This window comes from Papio anubis, chromosome 20 (assembly GCF_008728515.1).
Source record: "Papio anubis isolate 15944 chromosome 20, Panubis1.0, whole genome shotgun sequence".
Lineage (NCBI taxonomy): Eukaryota > Metazoa > Chordata > Mammalia > Primates > Cercopithecidae > Papio > Papio anubis.
The window spans coordinates 48397381-48416000 of NC_044995.1; the positions used below are offsets into that span (position 1 = coordinate 48397381).

The 18620-nt window shown below is 55.2% G+C and overlaps 1 long non-coding RNA gene across 1 annotated transcript; it reads right to left on the bottom strand.

The window, feature by feature from the left end:
* Window positions 1-129: 129 nt before the first annotated feature.
* On the bottom strand, window positions 130-17216 carry LOC116271709. Its single transcript, XR_004180421.1, has 3 exons — window positions 16400-17216; window positions 10990-11066; window positions 130-419 (listed from the first exon to the last, which is right to left on the bottom strand). It is a non-coding gene; the product is annotated as an uncharacterized LOC116271709 (long non-coding RNA).
* Window positions 17217-18620: the final 1404 nt, after the last annotated feature.

The window sequence follows — 18620 nt, forward strand, 5'->3', positions numbered from 1 at the left end:
GTCAGCCGCCTCCCTCCTCGGCGCGGCTCGGCCGCAGGCTGAGCCGCCTTGGTGGCGCGGGCTGCCCCCACGCACCCGCGGCCCGCCCCGCGCCCACCCCCGCGCGCGCCGCCCCTCCCTGCGCCCGCGCGTCCGGTCCCCCGGTCACCCGCCCCCTTCCTTCAGTCCCTGGGCCTGTGGGGAAACTGAGGCCGAGTGGGGAGGCGCCCAGTGCCGCAAAACAGGGTCCCCACCCCCTCCCGGAGGGGCGGGAGGAGAAACACCAGTGAAGAAATTCACATCGTGTTACCCACCGTTGGGGAGGCTTGCGGAGGGCGGGGGCCCCTCTGGAGTCGGAAATGGCTTTTCTGAGCAAGTGACATTGGGCTGAGATGGAAGGGTCAGGACGACGCAGCCTTGCCAAGCGCTCGCAGGAAGCCCTGCCAGGAAGGGAATCTCACAGCAAACACTGCTTCCCAGATCGGGCGGGGCCCTCACCCTCTGGGGGCCTCAGTAGTCTCTACAAAAGGTCAGGGATGGTGCGCGATCTTTAGTGTTTAATTTTTTGCAGAGACAGGGTCTCGCTATGTTGCCCAGGCTGGAGTACAGTGGGGCGATCATGGCTCACCGCAGCCTCGAACTCCTGGGCTCAAGCGATCCTTCCCCCTTAGCTTCTCGAGTAGCTGGGACTACAGGTGTGCACCACCATGCCCAGCTAATTTTACAATTTTTTGCAGAGATGAGCAGGAGCGTCTCACTATGTTGCCCAGGCTGGTCTTGAACTCCTGGACTCATTCCTCTCTCTTCGGCCTTTCAAAGTGCTGGGATTACGGGCGGGAGCCACGGCACTAGGTACTACACTTAAATGAAATGGTGCATGAACGCCCTCAGCATTTCCCTACACAGAGCAAACTTCCACAGATAGGAATTGTATTCCTACTGCCATCACCAGTGGACTGCGCTGTCTCCCTTCTCAGACTGGTTTCTTGAAGGCAGGGGCCATGTCCCACTTAGAACTGGAAGAACCACAGCTCTGCCATCAGACTTAAGTCTCTCCCAGGGCAAAGGCTCCAGCCCCGACCAGAAACCACAGACATCCAGACAGCATCCTTCAGGCCCACCTGGGGAGTGGGAAGTTCTTATTCTCTCTGGAGAAACCTCAGGAGAGGTTCGTTAAGTCAATCAACAAACATGTACTGAGTGCATACTGTGGACCACACACTGCAGTAGACACTGGGGCACAGCTGGAAACAGAACAGAGAAAAATCCATGCCCCTTGATCATGCTTGGACCTGTGCCCTTAGATGAACGAATACCTAATGGTACCTAAGGGTTAGGGTTACAAAAACCCATTTTGTAATGGGCACAAGAGCCCTTATCAATGGGCCAGGTCAATGGGCCAGGAGTGGTGGGTCATGCCTGTAGCCCCAGCACTTTGGGAAGCTGAGGAGGGAGGATCGCGTGAGCCCAGGAGTTCAAGACCAGTGTGGACAACGCAGTGACAATACAAAATAAATGTTTGCATTTTTTGTATCTCTACCAAAAAAAATGCAAAAATAATTAGCCAGGCATGGTGGTGCACACCTGTGGTCCCAGCTAGTTGGGGGGCTGAGGCGGGAGATACCTCAGCCCCAGGAGGTCGAGGCTGCAATGAGTAGAGATCACGTCACTGCACTCCAGCCTGGGTAACAGAACACGACCTTGTCTCAAAAAAAAAAAAAAAAAAAAGCCCTTATCAAATTTAAAGCCATCGTTTTCCAGCCCACAGATATTTACGGAGCACCTACGACGTGCCAGGCATCCTTCCAGGCACTGGGATTATAAGGGAGGATAAAGGAGACAGATCCCTGCCCTCTCTGAGTCTGTGGGATGTGAGTGACAGGCTAGGCAGGTTCACAGCTTGATAATTATGGGACTATTTGTATAGACAGAGGAAGAGTTTAGGGGGCAGTGATAGAAATTAACAAGAGGAAACCTGCTTATCGGGGGTGTCTGGGAGAGGGCTCTTGGGGGAGGGTAGCCTTGGAAATGAGACCTGAACCATGAGGTTGGGCAGCTCTGGGAAGGGAGGAAAAGAGAGAGCCTGGGATAAAGATACGTGTGTGTGTGTGTGTGTGTGTGTAGTACTCATTGGCTCCCTATTGTCCTCAAAATAAATCCAAGCTCGTCTCTCTTCCCACAAGGCTCTGCACAAAACTCCCCCTTTTCCCCTTGATGATCTCTTTTTTAACGTTTTGTTTATTGTCTCTGGAGTGCAGTGGTGCGATCTCAGCTCACTGCTGCAACCTCCGCCTTCTGGGTTCAGGTGATTCTCCTGCCTCAGCATCCCGAGTAGCTGGGATTACAGGCGCCCACCACCAAGCCTGGCTAATTTTTATATTTTTAGTAGGGACCGGCTTTTGCCATGTTGGCCAGGCTGGTCTCAAACTCCTGACCTCAGATGATCCACCCGCCTTGGCCTCCCAAAGTGCTGCGATTACGGGCTTGAGCCACCATGCCCAGCCCACAGTGTGTTTTGGATGTGAGTATGTTTACTCGGAGGTTGTTCGAGTCCTTGTTTGTCTCCCTCACCACGAAGAAGGCTGTGGAGGGACTGAGCCTGTCTAGGTCCCTGCAGGGCCTGGCACACGGCAAGTGCTCAATAACCAGCCTAAAGCCAGAAACCACTGGCCACATTCCCTGCTCACAAAGTCTCACGAACAGGCAGAGCCATCATTCCACGTTGCCAAAAGTCTCTGATTCCAGGTTCTCGGGGGTCTGTGAAGTGCTGATTCCAAACCCTTTTCAGCAGGTGTTTCACTCTCCTGGAAGGCCAACATCTCCCCTGCCAGGACCTTGAGCACACATAGTGGCATCCGTCCTCATTGTCTGCAACTGTCCACACCCCACATCTTCCTTCTTGTTGGTTGTGGTTTTTTTGTTTGTTTTTTTTTGAGACAGAGTCATGCTGTCGTCCAGGCTGGAGTGCAGTGGCATGATCTTGGCTGACTGCAACCTCCGCCTCCCAGATTCAAGCGATTCTCTTGCCTCAGCCTCCCAAGTAGCTGGGATTACAGATCTCGGCTCACTGCAACCTCCGCCTCCCAGGTTCAAGTGATTCTCCTGCCTCAGCCTCTCCGGTAGCTGGGATTACAGACATGCACCACGCCTAATTTTTTTTTTTTTTTCTGAGACGGAGTCTCGCTCTCTCGCCCAGGCTGCAGTGCAGGGTGGCACCATCTCGGCGCACTGCAAGCTCAGCCTCCCAAGCTCACGCATTCTCCTGCTCCCAGCCTCCCGGAAAGTAGCTGGGGATCATGCATACCACACCACCGCGACCTGGCTGGATTTGTATTTTTAGTAGAGACGGGTTTCACTGTGTTAGCCAGGATGGTCTCATCTCCTGACCTCGCGGATCCCGCCTGCCTCGGCCTCCCAAAGTGCTGGGATTACAGGCGTGAGCCACCGCGCCCAGCTAATTTTTGTATTTTTAGTAGAGACGGGGTTGCACCATGTTGACCAGGCCAGGCTGGTCTCGATCTTCTGGCAGGTGATCCACCCGCATTGGCCTCCCGAGTGCTGGGATACAGGTGTGAGCCACTGCACCCCTCCAGATCTTCCGTCTCCTGCCAAAGCCCCCGGCTCTGGAAACCCAGGGGCTCCTTCTCGACCTCCATCACAACGCTTGCTCACAGCAGCCTCACCTCCTCTGCAGCCTCCTGTCCTGGCAGCCCTCGTCCCTCTCTAAGCACAGGTGTGGTGGCTCAAACCTGCAATCCCAGCACTTTGGGAGGCCAAAGAGGCCAGGAGTTTGAGACCAGCCTGGGCAACGTATCGAGACCCGCATCCCCTGCCCCCGCCCCCGTCTCTACAAACAAATAATAAACATAGGTCTCTGTCCTTCCTTAGCCCGGTCACCTGAATGTCACCTTGACCCATACCTCTGGCTTCCAGGGCTCTGAGACACCGCCTCCCCCTCGAGGCTTCAGTGACCGCCTCATGAGGATGGCTGCAAGCTCTGGTTCCTACCCTGAGATCCAGCCCTGTGGGTCCAGCCACCAACTGGGCATCTCCCCTAGAAGTTCCCCAGATCTCAGACTCTTACCCCTTGCTCCGGTCAGGGCCCCCACACACAGCCCCCCAGATACTCCAAACCAGAGCATCAGCCTAGTCCTCTATTGCCAGCACCAATCCTGCAACCCTCCTCCTTTCTCCCCGCCCCAGCAGCCCCCACCCTGACCAGGCCTTTGTCCTCTCTCCCATCTGGACCACAGCCACCTCCTCCCTCTGAGCAGCCTTTGTTTTTGGTGATCTTCAGTTGGAGCCTGGCCCTCCTTCCCTCAAACCCTCCCCTGGCTCCCTATTGCCCTAAGGACAAATGTCCAGCTCTTCAGCCTAGCACTGGAGCCTCTGCATCCCTGGCCCAGCCAGCTTCACCTTCCTCCACCAGATCACACCACACCCCCAACCCCCTCCAGCCACCCTGACCAGATTACCTAATTGGTGTCCTTTCTTTCCCACCTCTGTGCCTTTCCCTGCTTGTTATCTCTTCCTGGAATTCCCTCCCCCTCCTTTTATGGCTGGAGAAAGTCCATTTTTTCAAGGCCTAACCCAAAAACTGTCTCCTCCAAAAGCCATCTCCCCCAGCCTCCTGTCATCCCCTCCATACGTGCGTACACACACACACAGTGGACACAAACTGCTTGGTGTTGGTGGATAAGTGGATATTTAGTCTACGACCACCTCCACGTGCTGCAAGAGGCTGGAGCCCTAGAGAGGACCCAGCCCCAGGCCTTCCAGGGAGGGGCTCCCAGAGCATCTGGCGGGGACAGAGGTACGGAACACACGGAACACGTACCCTCCCAGGGCCACATAGCGCACTGCCCGGTGAGTGAGCGGAGGCTTCCTGGAGGAGGGCATCTTTACCCAGCAGTCTTCAGATCCCTGTACCAGGCACATTGCACCGGGGAGGGTAAATACAGATTTGCGGATTGCCCGAGAAGCCACAAGACCACACACGCACACAGGAACACACCCCATCCCTTGGTGTGTGTGATCCGCCAGGAAGGAGGAGTTTCTGCTCTGGGCAGCAACATCCCTAACTTTGGAAGCAGCGGGCGGAATCTGGGGAGACTCAGCTGCCAGCAACTGTGTGCGATACTGGGGAACCCTTGGCCGCCTGTGACTGCCTAACTCCCCAAAATACCACATCCGGCCAGAGCAGGAAGCAGGGAAGCAACCTGCCAGGCGTGTTCCAGCCTGGGCAGAGTCCCCAGCGACTTCATTTGCCACGCAGGGCTTCACGGACCACCTCTTTGGGCCTCAGTTTCCCCAGCTGCACCATCGGGGAAGAAGCTGCCAGAGGGGAAAAGGAGCTCAGCCGCCGATCTCCCCCTTCCCACTACAGAGAGACTCAGTCCCTGGTTCCTGGCTAGGGTTTTATAATGTGGATGTGGGTTCAGGAAAAAAAAAAAAAAAAGGAAAAAGCTGAGAAGCTGCGCTGGGACCCCGGATTGCTCAGACCACCTTAAATCAGCCTGGCCGCCCCAGCTACTGTGGAAATTCCTTTCTCCGCGGTGGTTGGCTGGGGGCGCCAGCCAATCCGCTCGCGGCGCTCCCACATGGGCCAGTGACGTCACAGGGGAAATTGGCCAATGGGGATTAGGAGACCAGCAACCAATGACAGGAGGCACTGGGATCAGTAGGGCCAATCGGAAGAGAGCTCGGCGCTCCCGGCGGGGTTTGGCGAGTGTGGCCCCCCTCCCTAGAATCTGAGACCCTGGTGGACGCCCGAGCCCAGCCGGATTGGAGGACTGGGGGATAAAGCTCCATTATAATTCGGAAACAGAGGAAAGCGAGTCACCCCCGAGCCTGGCCTATCTCCCCTTAAAAACAAGGGACCCTCGTGCAATATGCTACCTTGCAAAATCCCGGCTAGCTGGCGGAGCAGAGGTTGCATCTTTCTTCCTATTTCACAGATAGGTAAACTGAGGCAAAGAGTACTTAAGTCACGCTGAAGACCTGAAGCTCTTACCCGAGCCTGGAGGCTCCAGGAACGGGCTCGGTTTTATTTCCCAGATTGGGGGGCGGGGATGGGCCTATAGGTAGTCGGGGGGCGGGTGGTGCTGGTCCTTGTGCCTCAGTTTCCCCGAGCGTGCAAGCTGGAGGAGAGCACGGGTTTTCAGAAAAAGACTACGATTCCCAGAAGCTCCCGCGCGGCGCTCGCCCGGGCTGTCAATCAAAGTAACGTGGGTACCTCTCCGGCCCGCGCTCCCCCGCCAGCTACCTCCCTCCCGCCAGCTCCCGCTCCCTCCCTGCCGGCTCCCGGCCCGGCGCGGTATAATTACAGCCCATTGATCCGACCCGGGCCGGGAAAGCGGCTCCCTCGGGGAGGCCAAGCCTTTGGCTTCCGACACCGCCAGCCTCTGCCTACCGCCCCCTCCAGCCGAGCTGCTGGGCCACCAGCCAGGCCTGTCCCCTCCCGCTGGCCCCGGGCTCGCGGGTGACCTCTGAGCCTCAGCTCCCCGCCACGCTTGGCGGTGTGCCCCCCCGGAAAAATCACACATACATTTCCTTCCACCCAGGAACATGGGGAGCCATCTCCCTAGAACCTCCAGGGCCTCTCTTTGAGCCTCAGTTTACCCACATGCACAGTGAGATTGCTGGACAAAACTCATTCATGAAACCAATACTCCGTGCCGTTCTGCCTGTCAGCAGCCAGGGCTGACCTTGGTGGAAACTCAAGGAGGGGCTCCCAAGTTTGGGAGGAGGGGAAGACAGCCCAACTCTCTCAGAACCCCCGTGGTGGTCAGGGTTGGGGTGAGGGAGGATCAGAGCTGGGGGTGGGAGTCGGGGCAGGCTCAGCCAGGATTTACCGCCCTCATTGGGAAGTTGGGATAGCTTTCTAGATGTTAGGTGGTAGTATTTAATAGATGTTGGGGCTGGGTGTGGTGGTTCACGCCTGTAATCCCAGCACTTTAGGAGGCCGAGGCAGGCGGATCGCCTGAGGACAGGAGTTCAAGACCAGCCTGGCCAACACAGTGAAACCGTCTCTACCAAAAATACAAAAATTAGCCGGGCATGGTGGCACACTCCTGTAGTCCCAGCTTCTCAGGAGACTTGAAGCAGAATAATTGCTTGAACCTGGGACGTGGAGTCTGCAGTGAGCGAGGTCAGCTGCCACTGCACTCCAGCAGCCACAAGGCAACAAGTGAACTCTGTCTCAAAAAAAAAAAGGTGTTAGGCTTCAGTATTTAAGCTAGGGTTTTGCAGAATGCATAGGAGTTGCCTCATTTGAGCAGTGCCTTTAGATCACCCTAACCCTAAGTGGACAGAAGAAAGATGGGGCAGCCTTAAGCCCTTTCCTGTGACAGAGTGAGCCTTGGGCACTGACCCCCAGCTATGCTGTGTGGATCTCTGAACATTCCCCAGCTGTGAAGTAGGGGAGAGGTAGACACCCCCTACAGTTAGAGGGCCCCTGTACCTATTTTTGCATGGGTGCTGAAGTCACCGTGGGTTCTGACCAGTGGGAGTCAGGGACTGGGAGCCCATGGCAGGAGGCACTAGGATTGGCTGAGGGGCTCAGGAACTCCAGCCTCTCCCTGAGTAAGAACTGCGCGGCTGGGGGAGAAGTCCCAGAGTGACAGCGGCTCAGTGCCAGGCATGTTCACTCTGCTAGGGTTTCCTTGTCTGGAATGCAAGGTTGATAATAGAATCTTCAAATAAGGCCTATAAAGTACTTACAGTAATGCATAGCAGGCCGGGCACAGTGGCTCACACCTGTAATCCCAGCACTTTGGGAGGCCAAGACGGGCGGATCACCTGAGGTCGGGAGTTGGAGACCAGCCTGGCCAATGTGGGGAAACCTTGTCTCTACTAAAAATACAAGAATTAGCCAGGTGTAGTGGCACATGCCTGTAATCCCAGCTACTCAGGAGGCTGAGGCAGAAGAATCCTTGAAATCCAGAAGGCGGAGGTTGCAGTGAACCGAGATCACACCACTGCACTCCAGCCTGGGCAACAGAGCAAGACTCCGTCTCAAAAATAATAATAATAATAATAATAATAATAACAATAATAATAATAATACATAGTAAATGCTCCATAAAGGGTGGTTATTTGTATTCCCCACATTTCTTTATTTTGTCCTTATTATTGAGACAAGGTCTCGCTCTGTCACTCAGTCTGGAGTACAGTGCCACCATCATAGCTCACTGCAGCCTTGACCTCCCTCGGCTCAAGCCATCCTCCTGCCTCAGCCTCTGGAGTAGCTGGGATCACAGATGGGTACCACCACACCCAGCTAATTTTTTTTTTTTTTTTTTGAGACGGAGTCTCACTGTGTCTCCCAGGCTGGAGTGCAGTGGCGTGATCTCGGCTCACTGCAAGCTCCGCCTCCCGGGTTCACGCCATTCTCCCGCCTCAGCCTCCCAAGTAGCTGGGACTACAGGCGCCCGCCACCGTGCCCGGCTAATTTTTTGTATTTTTAGTAGAGACGGGGTTTCACCATGTTAGCCAGGATAGTCTCGATCTCCTGACCTCGTGATCCACCCGCCTCGGCCTCCCAAAGTGCTGGGATTACAGGCTTGAGCCACCGCGCCCGGCCACCCAGCTAATTTTTAAAAAATGTTTCATAGAGACAGGGTCTCACTATGTTGCCCAGACTGGTCTTCAACTCCTGGGCTCAAGCAATCCTCTTGCCTCAGCTTCACAGAGTGCTGGGATTACAGGTGTGAACCACTGTGTCCAGCCCCCACTATGTCCTAAATGGTCCTTCTTTCCCACCCTGCCCTCACACCCTACATCTACGCTATGCATTCTCCATTGTGCCCACATCCTTGATGATCCATTGAAATGTGAATCAGGGCTGGGCATGGTAGCTCACGCCTGTAATCCCAGCACTTCGAGGGGCTGAGGCAGAGGGGTTGCCTGCAGTCAGGGGTTCGAGAGCAGTGTGGTCAACATGGTGAAACCCCGTTTCTACTAAAAATACAAAAATTAGCTGGGTGTGGTGGCGGGCACCTGTAATTCCAGCTACTTGGGAGGCTGAGACAGAATTGCTTGAACCTGGGAGGCGGAGATTGCAGTGAGCTGAGACTGTGCCATTGCACTCCAGCCTGGGCAAGAAGAGCAAAACTCTATCCTCCCCAACCTCCAAAAAAAAAAAAAAGTGAATCAGATCCCATCCCTCCCTTCCTCAAGAACCTTCCATAGCTCCCTATTGCCCTCAAAATAAAATCCAAACTCCCTACTTCTGTCTATGTGATCTGACCTCCATCGCCTCCCTCTTCTCACCTCCTCCCACTCCTCCCCCTCTGCTCCAGCCACACAGGCCTCCTCCCTGTTCCTCACAGAGTCTAGCCTCAAGACCTCTGAAGTGCACTGGCTGTTCCCTCTGTCTGAACCACGGCCAGCCTTTCTCTTCCGTTCAGATCAAACATCACATCCTAGAGAGGCCAGGCTGGCTAGAGTAGCTCCCCTCCTCCTACCTGCTTAGCTTCTCTCTCATTCTTCAGAGGCCTCGTGGCTCTCTGAACACATACTATCTGTTCGCTTCCGTGTGGATGGTCTGCCCAGGCCCCAACATACTACTGGCTACACTGTATTTATTGGGAGAGTAAGTGGACAAGCCGATAGAGGGATAGAGGCTCACCAAGGTCACACAGCATGGTGGACGCGACGCCAGGTCCCCTGTGCTAACACAACCTGTAGGGGTCAGCTGAGATCTCAGAGATCACACTACCCCTAGAGGCTGTGAGACCCAGTGCCACTGATGTGTAAGCCTGGGTTCAAACCCCACCTCCGCCGCTGCGTCACTGTGATCCTGTACGCTGGGATAATGATAGAAACTTCCTCATTGAGTCATCACAGGATCAAATAGCTCGATAGATGAAAAGGCTCTCACCGTTATTATTGTGTGGGAATGTGCAGTGCCCAGCTGGGACAATTTGGGGTGTGGAAGCAGAGCTGGGGCTGGTACCCCAGACAACCCCCATTTTTAAACCCCTGGGGCTTTCTGGTCATTGCACCAACCCCATCACCCACACCACATATAACCCCTCTGTACCAAGTTGGGGGCTCACCCTCCTAGGATCCCCATGGACTCTGTCTCCATCTCCACCTTCCCTCCTTCCCTGGAGAGCTCATTGCTGGGCCCCAAATTTGCCCAGCCTGGTCTCCCTAGAAGGCACAGCACAGATGGGGGTTGAACAAACCCCTGGCTGCACGGCCCAATCTGAATCTTCTTTTATAAGACAGGCTCTCACTCCGTCGACCAGGCTGGAGTGCAGTGGCTGGATTTCTGCTCATTGTAATCTCCACCTCCCAGGTTCAAGCGATTCTCGTGCCTCAGCCTCCCGAGCAGCTGGGACTACAGGCACCCGCCATCACACCCGGCTAGTTTTTGTATTTTTAGTAGTGGGGTTTCACTGTGAGCGAGGGATGGGATGGTCTCGATCTCCCTGACCTGCGTGATGATCCGCCCGCCTCAGCCTCCCAAAATTTGCTGGGATTACAGTATGGCGCCCGGCTTTGTTATTGTTTTTTTTTTTTTTTTTTTTTTTGAGGCGGGGTCTGCGCTCTGTCACCCAGGCTGGAGTGCAGTGGCCCGGGCTCAGCTCACTGCAGCTCCGCCTCCCGGGTTCCGCCATTCTCCTGCCTCCAGCCTCCCGAGTAGCTGGGACTGCAGAGCCTGCCACCTGGCCGGCTAAGTTTTGTATTTTAGTAGAAGGGGTTTCACTGTGTTAGCCAGGATGGTCTCGATCTCCTGACCTTGTGATCCGCCCGTCTCGGCCTCCCAAAGTGCTGGGATTACAGGCTTGAGCCACCGAGCCCGGCCTGTTATTGTTTTAAGACAAGGTCTCACTCTGTCGCCCAGGCTGGAGTGCAGTGGCATGATTACGGCTCCCTGCAAGGCTTAAGCAAAATCCTCCCACCTCAACCTCCCAAATAGCTGAGACCACAATCGTACACCACCACACCTGGCTCATGTTTTGAGATTTTGTAGAGATGGGGTCTTGCTGTATTACCAACCTCAATCTGAATCTTCCTCAACCAGCTTCTGGTTTGCAGTGAGACCTTTTAGGCCTTGTGGACTTCCGTTTGCTCACCTGGAAAAGGGGCATGGTACTGTCACCAATCCCAGAGTGGCCCTTGATGACAGCTTCTGCTGCCATTGCTTTTTTTTTTTTTTTTTTTTTTGAGACAGGGTCTCATTCTGTCACCCAGACTGGAGTACAGTGGCGAGATCTCCACTTACTGCAACCTCCATCCACCCCCCAGGTTCAAGCCATGCTCCTGCCTCAGCCTCCCGAGTAGCTGGGATTACAGGTACATGCCACCATGCCCGGCTAATTTTTGGTTTTTTGTTTTGTTTTGTTTTTTGAGATGGAGTCTTGCTCTGTCGCTCTGTTGCCCAGGCTGGAGGGCAGTGGCATGATCTCGGCTCACTGCAAGCTCCACCTCCTGGGTTCATGCCATTCTCCTGCCTCAGCCTCCCGAGTAGCTGTGACTACAGTTGCCTGCTACCACACCCGGCTAATTTTTTGTATTTTTAGTAGAGACGGCGTTTCACCGTGTTAGCCAGGATGGCCTCGATCTCCTGACCTCGTGATCCGCCCGCCTCGGCCTCCCAAAGTGCTGGAATTACAGGTGTGAGCCACCACACCCAGCCTAATTTTCGTATTTTTAGTAGAGATGGGGTTTCACCATGTTGGCCAGGCTGGTGTTGAACTCTTGACCTCAAATGATCCACCTGCCTCGGCCTCCCAAAGTGCTGGGATTACAGGAGAGAGCCACCGCGCCCGACCTGCCATTGCTATTATCACTGGGCTACCTGGTTGATATACACACCGTGGCCCTCTGAGTTAGGGGCTGAGAGCTTGCCCTGGGATGGGCACAGTGCCGCCTCCAGGCTTTGCCACTGGGGCTCCCTCTGCCTGGAGCACCTGCCCCCTCCTCGACAGCCTCCTCCCCAAGATGGGCTCTTGCTGTCAAGCCCTTCTCAACTCAAATGTCACCCCCTCAGAGAGGCCTTCCCTCCTCTCCTGGGCCAAGCAGCCCCATCTCTGTCACCAGCCCTTGCTAGATTTTTCTTTCTACCACTTGGTGTTCTCTGAAATGGTCTTGGCCTATCTTCCAAACCTTCCCCATGACTCTGTGGGCTCCGCGAGGGATACCCAAGCCTGGCACACAATAGGTGCCCAATAAATACAGGAATGAAAGGTCTGCTGCTGCCCCAGGTGGGGTTTTAATTCCTTCCCCACCAATCCAGTTGCTGGGAGGTCAGGCTTTGGAGGCAGACAGGCCCAGAGACGCCTAGTGACCTGCCCAGGGTCACACAGCCACGTGCTCCAGCTGGGAGCTCTGTGGCTGCCCTTGAGGAGGGAGGGTGGCGGGGGCGAGTTCGAGGGTTGGGGGGGCGAGTTCCAGGGTTGGGCAGGCCTAGGGCAAGATTGCTCGCCCCCTCCTCCCGCACTGCTGCTGGGGAACCCACCATTAGCCACGGGGGCCTGGCCCAGCAGGGGAGAGGGGCAGTAGGGGAGCGTGGGGAACATGGGGAGCGCGGGGAGCGTAGGGACCGCCCCTCCCCGGGACTAGGATCTGAGACAGGGGTGTAGGAGGGAAGAGGAGGGAGAAGAGGAGAGAATGGAGGAGGAAGCGGAGGGACAAAGCGGGAGGCGGCAGAGGGGAGGGAAGGGAAGGAGAGGGAAGGAGAGGGGAGGGGAGGAGGTCCCCGGGTGGAGGGGACCCGGTGTAGGGGCAGGGAGGAAGGAGGGGAGAGGTGGGGGAAGGGGGCAGAGGGGGCGGAGGTGGAGGGAGAGGGAGAGGGAGGGGGGCGCCAATCAAGAGATCCAGGGAAGGTTAGGGAACCCAAGCTGGCGACTTTGAAGGACAGAGGGAGAAGCCCAGAGATCGCAGAAAGAGGGAGACGAGACCATCAGAGAGCCCCGAGGCAGAGGGGGCCAGATGAGGGAGATTGTTGGATAATCTGTTTCAAACCTGAGTTCTATTTGCTTCATATTAGGGGTCTGTCCCTTTTCCCCAAGTCCCTAGGGATCCTATGTAGAAGCTGCTCTCGTTAAGCACCAGTTCTGTCCATTCTCCAGTACTAGCTCGGAAGTGGGTTTCATATTCGACTTAACAATTTAAATGAATGGAAATATTTTTTTAAAGGCAGTGGGGACTCAGAGAAGGAGGGGGACAAAGACAGACATTACCCAGGAGAGAAAGTCAGAGGGAACCCTAGGCCCTCAGAGGGGAAACCATGCAGGGGTGGTTTCAGCTCCCTTCTCTAGTTTTTAATTTAATTTTAAATTGTATTTTATTTTTTAGAGATTGGGGTCTCACTGTGTTGCCCAGGCTGCTCTCAAACTCCTGGCCTCAAGTGATCCTCCCGCCTCAGCCTCTCAAAGTGCTGGGATTACAGCCATGAGCCAACTCGCCTGGCAGAGCTTTTTGTGTTTTGTTACTGCTTTGAGACAAGGTCTCACTCTGTCGCCCAGGCTGGGGTGTGGTGGCATGATCACGGCTCCTTGCAAGGCTCAAGCAGTCCTCCCACCTCAGCCTCCCAAGTAGCTGAGACCCCAGTCTTCACTACCATGGCTGGCTCATATTTTGAGTTTTTGTAGAGATTGGGTCTTGCTATATTACCCAAGCTGGTCTCCAACGCCTGGCCTCAAGCAATCTTCCAGCCTCGGCCTCCCAAAGTGCTGGGATTATAGGCATGAACCATGGCACCTGGTGCCTTCTGCAGTTTTTTTTTTTTTTTTTTTTTTTTTTTTTGTGAGATGGTCTGGAACTCCTGACCTCGTGATCTGCCCATCTTGGCCTCCCAAAGTGCTGGGATTACAGGCATGAGCCACCACGCCACGCCTGGCCTCTGCAGTTTTTAATATCAGTCAAAACATCTAACTGGGACCTGGGTCATGGCTCGCACCTGTAATCCCAGCAGTTTGGGAGGCCAAGACAAGCAGATCATTTGAGGTCAGGAGTTTGAGACCAGCCTGGCCAACATGGTGAAACCCCATCTCTACTAAAAATACAAAAAAATTCGCCAGGCATGGCAGTGGGGGCCTGTAATCCCAGTTACTCAGGAGGCTGAAGCAGGAGAATTGCTTGAACCCAGGTGACAGAGGTTGCAGTGAGGGTGAATCAGCCACTCCAGCCTGTGGGTGACAGGCAACAGAACTGCGTCTCAAAAACCAAAAACAAAACAACAACAATAACAACAAAAATATAAAAAGTAGCCCAGGCGTGGGGGTGCATCCCTGTAATCTTAGCTACTTGGGAGGCTGGGGCAAGAGAATGGCTTGAACCCAGGTTGCAGTGAGCCAAGATCATGCCACTGCACTCCAGCCTGGGCCACAGAGACTCCATCTCACCAGAAACAACAAACAAACAAAAAACAAAAAAATAAATAAAACACCTAAGTGGCACAGGGGCCTCCTCGTGACTTCCTGCCTCAGTTTCCCCTCCAGCCTGCCCCCTGGTGTCCCGTGGAGGATCTCACTAATCACACATCTGCATGTGCTGCCCCTTTTCTGCTCAAACACCACCCATGGCTCCCTATGCCCCAGCTCCTGGCCTGTAGGGCGGGCAGGATCCTACAGGGCTGGCCCACATCCACCCATCTCATAGGCTTCTCTGCCCTTTTCTGTTTTGAGAAGGAGTCTGACTCTGTCACCCAGCTGGAGTGCGGTGGCATGATTTCTGCTCACTGCAGCCTCCGCCTCCGGGGTTCAAGCGATTCTCCTTCCTCAGCTTCCTAAGTAGCTGGGATTACAGGAGTGTCATCTGCGCCCAGCTAATTTTTGTCTTTAAGTTAGTAGAGATGGGGTTTCACCATGTTGCCCAGGCTGGTCTCAAACTTCTGGCCCGACTTGGCCCTCCTGCCTCGGCCTCCCGAAGTGCTGGGATTACAGGTGTGAGCCACCATGCCCAGCCTTCACTGCCATTTTCTCATTTTGTTCCCTAATCACTACACACCTACTGTGTGCCAGGCATGATTCTAGGCCCCAGGATCTATAGTAGCAACCCAAACAGACAAACTCTCTTCACCAAACCCATATTAGAGTCGAGAAAAGCAGTGGACAAGGGAATATTTGTTGGAACAAATTGTGCGGAGGGAGAAATGCTGTGAAGATCAAGGCAGGGAAAGTCGGGCGCGGTGGCTCACACCTGTCATCCCAGCACTGTGGGAGGCCGAGGTGGGTGGATCACTCGAGGTCAGGAGTTTGAGACCAGCCTGGCCAACATGGCAAGACCTTGTTCCTACAAAAAAAAAAAAAAAAAAATTAGCTGGCTGTGGTGGTGTGTACCTGTAGTCTTGGCTACTTAGGAGGCCAACATGGGAGGATCACCTGAGCCCGGGAGGTTGAGGCTGCAGTGAGCTATGAGTGCACCACTGCACTTCAGCCTGGGCAACCAGGTGAGACTCTGTCTCAAAATAAAAATAAAAACAAAGATCGCAGGAAAAAGTGATTGTGATGGGGATGACTGAACTAGGAACAGAGTGTTTCAGGCAGAGGGAAAGGCCCCACCTGGGACCATGTCTGAACACTTTCAGTTACAGAGAAGATGCCAGGAAGGGTCAGACTGAGGCAGTGAACACGGGGTGGGGGCCGTGAGCCTCCAAGGTCAGCCCTGCCTCAGCCAATCCTGCTGGCCGCTAACTCTGCACCAGATCAATTATTCACAATATAAATTCTCCTCCTCCCCACTAATCAGTGGGTCGGCTAAGCCAAAGCCAAATGGTTAAGATCCCTGGCTGTTGCCAGTGGCTCACACCTATAATCCTACTTGCTGGGAGGCGAGTGGGCCGGATCACTTCAGGGTCAGGAGTTCAAGACCAGCAGCCCAACATGGTGAAACCCCATGTCTACTAAAAATACAAAATTGTGTGTGGTGGCTCAAACCTGTAATCCCAGCACTTTGGGAGGCCGGGGCCGATCCGCGAGGTCAGGAGATTGAGACCATCCTGGCTACTGTCTCACGGTGAAACCCGTCTCTACTAAAAAATATAAAAACTAGCGAGTGGTGGCTGAGGCGCCTGTAGTCCCAGCTATTAGGAGGCTGAGGCAGGGAGAATGCGTGGGCCAGGGCCGGGCTTTGCAGTGAGCTGAGATGGGCCCTGCACTCCAGCCTAGGCGACAGAGAGACTCAAGTGTCAAAAAAAAAAAAAAAAAAATACAAGTAACTTGGTAGCCGTGGCTATGCCTGCAATCCCAGCTACTTGGGAGGCTGAGGCAGGAGAATAGCTTGAACCCAGGAGGCAGAGGTTGCAGTCAGCCACGACTGCACCACCGCACTCCAGCCTGGGCAACAAGAGCGAAATTCCGTCTCAGAAACCAACCAACCAACCAGATGATTAAGATCCTGAATTTCCTGCATTTGAATCCAGATTCCCCGACTCTGTGACCACTTAGAGCCTCAGTTTCCTTACCTGTAAAAATAGCCCTTCAGAGGCATTTGCAAGAATCCTTTGAGAGATCCAAGTTTCACTGCATCACTCCAGCATTGCTGGAGGCAGGTTGGATGTTCAGGACATCACCGCCGGTATTACTGTTATCTTTATGATTTCTTTGCCTTCCTAATTAGTCTGGTTGCTCCTAGCGCGGCGGGGGGAGGGCAAAGAGGTCCCTGAGCAGACAGCAGGAGACTCAGCTACAGCCCTGACTTATTCCTGCCCTTGAGCAAATGTTCTGACCTTCCGTGGGCCTCAGTTTTCCCATCTGCACAATGGGGAGAGAGCGGGATCATTTCTAGGTCCCTAATTCCACCAGCACTGCAGGTGCAGCTTTCATCTTCTCCCCCAAGACTGCCTGAAGGGCACACACAGGGATGGAGAAGGCTCAGCTGCAGACAATTCAGCCAGCACAGGCACCTTGCCGGCCTGACTGTGAATGTCTAATGCGGACTCCTAGCTTTAGCTCCTGTTCCCCGCTCCTTTTCCTCCCCGGCTGGGGATGGGGAAGGGGGGTTCCGTAAGTTCTCCCACCCTCTGCCAGAGCCTGGCCCTTTGGGGTGTAGAGGTGGGGGGACTGGAGGATTTTAGACCCCGGAGTCCCCAGTCCCCGTCCCTGTAGAGGGACGGGACAGGCCCTCCCCCGCCCCACACCTAGAGTCCTGCCACCTGGGCCTGCGGGATTCTCCTCCCTCCACTGAGAACTATTGTGTGGATGGGGGCAACTGAGGCCCAGCAGGCAGGAGATCTCCTCACATTCTAGAAAGTCCCTCAGAATGGGGTAGGGGGGCTGGGAGAAGAGTGGGGTCGGAGGAGAGCCTTGGAGAAGGGGCTTCCAGAGGAAACAGGGTGTTAGAGGGGGAGAGGTAACCAGAAAGGAGTATGGGCTCACCCCAGTCCTCTCTGCTCCCCTCCGGTCCTATGCAAGGAGCTGGGAGCATGCTGTGCCTCCTCCCCCTCCCCCTCCTCTTCCCTTCCCTCCCTCCTGCTCCCCCTCCTCCTCCCTTCTCTCCCTCCTTCTCCCCCACCCTCCTATTCTTCTTCCCCTCCCTTCCTGCTTTCCCTCCTTCCTCCCTCCCCTCAGTTTTCTCCCCCACGCCCCTCCCTCTCCATCCTCTCCCTCCCCTTCCCTCCTCTCTCTCCTCCCCTCCTCCTTTCCCTCTCCCCCTCCTCTCCCTACCCCCGCCTCCCCGCTGTTCTCTCCCCTCCCCTCCCCCTGCCCTCCCCCGTCCTCCGCCTCATTAGGCGCGGCCGCGGCGCGGGGCCCATTAGCGGATCAATTAGCCGAGGTCGCCCGCGGCGCAGTCGTTAAGCGCGGGGCGGCCGCGGCGGGGAGGGGGCTCGGAGCCCCCGCCTCCGCCCGCCCCGGCTTCCCGGCCCCGAGAACGCCCCCCAGGACGCCCCCTACCACCCGCCCCGCAGCGGGTCCCGGGACCCTCCCCAAACCCTGCGGGTCCTTGGGAGACCCCCAGATCGCAGGCCAGGCTGTGACTGAGTAGGCAGGACCCCTTCTTCCGAGAAGACCCCTTGTGGGGTGTCGGGCTTGTGACCCCCCCCCCGAGGCACCCTTCTGCTGCCAGCAACATCCATATCAGTAATACTTATTACTGTTATTATTATTATTACTAGCTGACACTCGAGCCCTTGCAGAAGTTCTAATTCTCAGAACAATTTTCCAGAAATTGAGATCAGACCGTGATTTCACTTGCCCCAAATCACCCCTAAGGGTCGGAGATGGGGAACCCCCCAATAAATGTACTGGCATTCCTGCAGTTCTTTCTGTGTGTAGATTTCACACAGAAAAATGCAACCCACACTCCCCGTTCCCCGTTCGCCCCCGCCTAGTCTTTCTCTATCGACACACCCGCTGACACGCAGTATATTTTACTTGTTTATCTGCTCACCCCAGCCAGGAGGGCGGGGCTTTCTGTCTTGTTCCCTGATGTGTCTCTGGGACGCAGGGTAGAGTCTCTATAAATGAATGAATGGGCCGGGCTGCGGTGTCTCTCGCCTGTAATCCCAGCACTTTGGGAGGCCGAGGCGGGCAGATCACCTGAGGTCAGGAGTTCGAGATCAGCCTGGCCAATATGGTGAAACCCCATCTCTACTAAAAATACAAAAAATTAGCAGGGTGTGGTGGTGGGTGCCTGTAATCCCAGCTACGTGAGAGGCTGAGGCAGGAGAATCGCTTGAACCCGGG